The 5,232-nt window shown below is 38.2% G+C and overlaps 1 pseudogene; it reads left to right on the forward strand.

The window, feature by feature from the left end:
• Nucleotides 1–766: 766 nt before the first annotated feature.
• LOC126025514 (chromobox protein homolog 3-like) lies at nucleotides 767–1,308 on the forward strand (annotated as a pseudogene).
• The last annotated feature ends 3,924 nt before the right edge of the window (nucleotides 1,309–5,232 follow it).

Genomic DNA, 5,232 nt, shown 5'->3' on the forward strand with positions numbered 1-5,232 from the left:
ATTTGCATATATCAAACCATCCTTGCATCTCAGAGATGAAACCCATCTTAATCTTTTTTGATATGTTGCTAGATTTGGTTTGATAAGATTTTGTTAAGTATTTTTGCATCCATCTTCATTAGTGAGATTGGTCTGTATTTTTTTTTTCTTGGTGGTGTCATTGTCAACTTTTGGAATGAGCATGATATTACCTTCATAGAAGGCATTGGGGAGGATTTTCATCATTTTTTGATGTTTTGGAAGACTCTGAGAATCAATGGTAGTAACTATTTTCTGAAAACTTAATATAATTCTCCTGTAAACCCATCTGATCCTGGACTTTTATTCTTTTGGGGGTTCTTAATTACTGTTTCAATTTCTTTTCTTGTAATTGGCCTGCTTAGGCTTTCCACTTCTTCCTAGTCAAGTATTGGGAGATGATACTTTTTGGAAATCTTTCCATTTCTTCTAGGTTTTCCAGCTTAACTCAGTAGAGTTGTTCATAATAAGTTCTCATGATGCCTTGGATTTCTTGGGGTTCTGTTGTAATCTTTTCCCTTTCATTTCTGACCTGATTTATTTGAGTATTTTTCTCTTTTTTTTGTGTGTGAGTCTTGCAAGTGGTTTTTCTATCTTGTTTATTCTTTAAAAAAAAAAACAGCTTCTGGTCTCATTAATTCTTTTTATTGGAGCTTGAGGCTCGCGAGGCTGGAGAAACGCTGCAGATGTGGGACCCAGAGCAGCCCAGAGGTGGTGAATAATAACCCTTTTAGTCTGAAATTTAAAAATGGCCTCCAATAAAACTACACTGCAAAAAAATGGGAAAGAAGCAGAATTGAAAGAGTAAAAAAATTGAAGAGGCAGAGCCTGAAGAATTTGTGGTGGAAAAAGTACTGGCCGACATGTAGTAAATGTGAAGGTGTAATATTTCCTGAAGTAGAAAGGATTTACAGATGCTGAAAATACTTGGGAATCTGAAGAAAATTTAGATCATGCAGAGCTGATTAAAGCATTTCTTAACTCCCCAAAAGCTGGTAAAGACAAAGATGGTACAAAAAGAAAATATTCATCTGACAGTGAATCTGATGATAGCAAATCAAAGTAGAAAAGAGATGCTGCTGACAAAGCAAGAAGCTTTGCCAGAGGTTTGGATCCTGAGCGAACACTTGTGCCACATACAGCAGTGGAGAATTGATATTTCTTATGAAGTGGAAAGATTCAGACTTGGTGCTGGCAAAAGAGACAGATATGAAGTGTCCTCAAATTGTAATTGCTTTCCTTGAAGAGAGACTAACTTGGCGTTCTTGACCTGAGGATGAAGCTCAATAATTATATGTATTGTTTTATATACTGTATTTGTCGGCATATAAGATGACTGGGCGTATAAGACGACCCCCTAATTTTGCAGTTAAGACATAGGTCTAGGCCCATATTCACTGTATCAGACAGAACGTTCCTGTGCTGCATGTGTTCCTGTGCTCATGTACCACAGTGAGCCAATCACAACAAGAAAGGTTCCAAGGTTCTACTGGAATAGACTTCCTCTCTGACTCTGGCCCATCTGAGCAGGCTTTTGACAGTGTAGATTCGGGTCCAGAACATTGTCTCATTTGCATGCATCAAAAGCTTTCTTGGATTGGCTGAGTTAGAGAGGCGGTCCGAGCAGCCTGGCAGTGATTGGTGCAGAACAATGTCTCATTTGCATGCCTAAAAAAGCCTGCTTGGATTGGCTGAGTTAGAGAGGCGGTCTGAGCAGCCTGGCAGTGATTGGTGCAGGATCGAGTTGGAAAATTCCTTTTGTGGCAATATTCAGACAATTTTCGTTTAGCGACATATTGAAACATATTTTGGGATATACTCAGTGTATAAGACGACCCCCGATTTTCGGTTGACTTTTTTGTTTCAAAAGTCATCTTATATGCCAGAAAATACGGTATGTATTATATATGTGTATATATATTACCCCACCCCTATTCTTCCTGTAACATTACTTACAAGAAAGACCCTCCCATTTTTGGGAGGGGTGTTGGGAAGGTTAGGAAAGATTTGGCCTCAGGGGCGAAAGGGGGATTTGCATGGATGCAGGACGGAGGAGGAAGCAGGGAGAGATGGCTGAAAGAAGCTAGACGCAGGGCAAGCTGACAAGACCATGCTTAAATCGGTTTAAGGTTATAGGCCACACATGTTGGCTAGGGCAAAAATAAAGCTGATATTTTCTGGAACCTGACTGCATGTGAGTTTTCTACCTGCCACTCTCCTGAACTCAGATACCCGCCAGCTGGAGAGGATTGGAGTCACGTAGTCCTGGGCTGGAGGAGAAAGGCCTCCATCACCATCCACCTACATCCAGGTCCATCCAAAGGGCCTTTTTTTATTATTTTATATATATATCTATATACTTATTATATATTATATTTATATATATTTATTATATATATTCTGGGTTTTGGTTTTGATTTACTAGTGTGAAGAAATGACTACCTTCTAATGGAAATCAAGTTTGGTATGTTCATTTTAAAGTAGTTTGGGGGGATGGGAGTTTTTTTGTGTGTGTTTTTGGGGTTTTGTTTTTTGTTTTGCATCTAATAGCACTGGTTACTTTGAACCAATAAAAGATCTCTCTAGTTACTTCCTTTATCAGAAAAAAATATTTCTTTTGTTTTCTTTGTTTCTATGTTTTTAATATTTTAATATTCTTTTTTTATTTCTTTTTTTAATATTTCTTTTTTTCTGCTTGTGTTTGGCTTCCTTTTCTCTTGATTATCTAGATATTTAAGGTGTCCCTTTAGGTTGTTGATTTTGTCTTTGTCTTTTTCCTAATGTGGACTTGGATTGCTCTGAGTTTCCCCCTAATTACTGCTTTTGCAATGTCCCATAGATTTTGGCAATTTGTTTCTTCATTATCATTAGTATCAAGGACTCTCTTACTCTCAACATTCCTTCCCCCCCCCCCTTTGTTGGCAGTGCTAGGGATTGAACCTGAGTCAGCTGTATGCAAGGCATCTTTTTTTTGGGGGGGGGGGGTCACACCCGGCAGCGCTCAGGGGTTACTCCTGGCTCCACACTCAGAAATCGCTCCTGACAGGCTCAGGGGATCATATGGAATGCCGGGATTCGAACCAATGACCTTCTGCATGAAAGACAAATGCCTTTTCCATGCTGTCTCTCTGGCCCCCTCTAGAACTCTCTTTATTTCTTCTTTCATTTCCTCTTTTATCCAGTTGTTGCTGACCAGCATGTAGTTTAGTGTTCATGTGTTAGATTTTCACCACATCTTTTTTTTACAGTCAATCTTTATCTCTATGTCATTGCGGCATAATTCTTATTTTTGTGACTTTATTTAAGTTAGACGTGTCCTAAAATGGGGTCCATCCTACAGAAAGTTCCAGGTGCACTAGAGAAGAATGTGTCTTTCGCTTTTTGAGATTGAAAGGCCTTGTATAAGTATATTATTCCTAGTTCTTCTAGTTTCCCATATAGGCCTCTGATGTCTTTGTGAGTGTTCTGCCTAGTAAATCTGTCTAGTGGCAATAATGGGGTGTTGAAACCTCTCACTACTGTCACATTTCTGTCCATGTTTCTCTAAGTTTGTGAGGAAAAGCCTTACATATTTTGCTGACACTACACTTGGTGTATTGATGTTGATCAGAGTTAGTGCTTTTTGATCTATTTTTCCCCTAATCAATAAGGAGTGCCCATCTTTGTCTCTAGATATTTTGTTTGTTTGTTTTGGCCCTGTTTTTGGGCCTGAGTACCTGGCAGTGGTCAGCTATTGAAAATGAGGAAATCTTTCTTTTTTCAAGACTATAAATGGAACATGAGTTGATTATTATTAGGAAAGTAAGTCAGAAAATTAAAGATTAATTTTTGCATATGTGAAATATTTATAACCAAAATAAATAAACTAACCAATTACAACAGAAAATAACTCTTGGGTTCTGAGAGATAGCATGGTGCTAGGGTGTTTGTGTTGCAAGCAGAAGGATGGTGGTTTGAATCCCAGCATCCCATATGGCCCCTGAGCCTGCCAGGAGCAATTTCTGAGCATAGAGTCAGGAGTAATCTCTGAGCGCTGACCCAAAAACAAAACAAAACTAAAAAAAGAAAATAACTCTTACATTTGATGAAAGCTGTGGTGAAGAATAAGAGAAGAGGCATAAAGAATAAGAATGGTCATCTAATCCTGTTTTTTTTGGACCTTGCGCTATACATTTTGTGATGGATGCAATAAAGCTTGTACATTTACAGAGGAACAAAACTGTACAAATAAATAAAGTATATATCATATGTGATATATAAAAATCAGTATATTAATTAATTGGCTAGACAGAAGATAGGACACTTGTCTTGCTTGCAAATCAACTTTGGTTTGAATCCTCACATCACATATAGTTACATTGTCTGGCATCACTTCCAAGCATAAAGCCAGAAAAATCCACTTATTAACCATCTCCCATAAAATAAATAAAATAAAAATATGTGAGTTTTAGTTGATGTTTATAATTTCATCTATTTTGTCAAAAAGCTACACCTGTTGACATTCCCACCTGCAGTGACTGAGTTTCTTTCTTTCTGCATTTAAGCCAACACTGGTTATTCTTATTCTTTGTGATGTGTAATTTGAGATGGTATCTCAGTGTTGTTTTAATTACCCTCATGATTACTGTCCTGAAGATTGTTTTAGTGTGCCTTTTGGCCATTATGTATTTATTTGAGGAACTTTAAGCTCCTCTCATCTCCCCCCCTTTTTTGTTTTGTTTTGTTCTGGGCCCACACCCAGTGATGCTCAGGGGTTACTCCTGGCTATGTGTTCAGAAATCACTCCTGGCTGGGGGGACCATATGGGACACCAGGGATCAGGGATCAAACTGTGGTCCGTCCTAGGCTAGTGCTTCCAAGGAAGATGCCTTACAGCTTGCACCACCACTCTGGTCCCCATCTTCCTTTGTTTTCATAGGGATTAGACGTTCTTTACTTGTTAAGTTCTACCAGTGCCTTATTTTTCTTAAATATTAACCCTTTATTAGATTGATATTGGGTGAATAGTTTTTCTCAATCTGTGGGCAGTATTTGGTAACATGATGACCCTTTTTTTTTTTTTAATGAGCAGAAGTTTCTCAGTTTGAAGGGAAACTCATATCGATAAGAAAAAATAAACTTTTGCCTCACACATAAAGGTAGAGAGCTTCAGGGTCATGACTACAACAACAATCTCTCAACAATATAAACTCCCATGAGACCTCCTAGGTACTG

The sequence above is a fragment of the Suncus etruscus genome, chromosome 13, assembly GCF_024139225.1.
Source record: "Suncus etruscus isolate mSunEtr1 chromosome 13, mSunEtr1.pri.cur, whole genome shotgun sequence".
In the NCBI taxonomy this organism is placed as follows: domain Eukaryota; kingdom Metazoa; phylum Chordata; class Mammalia; order Eulipotyphla; family Soricidae; genus Suncus; species Suncus etruscus.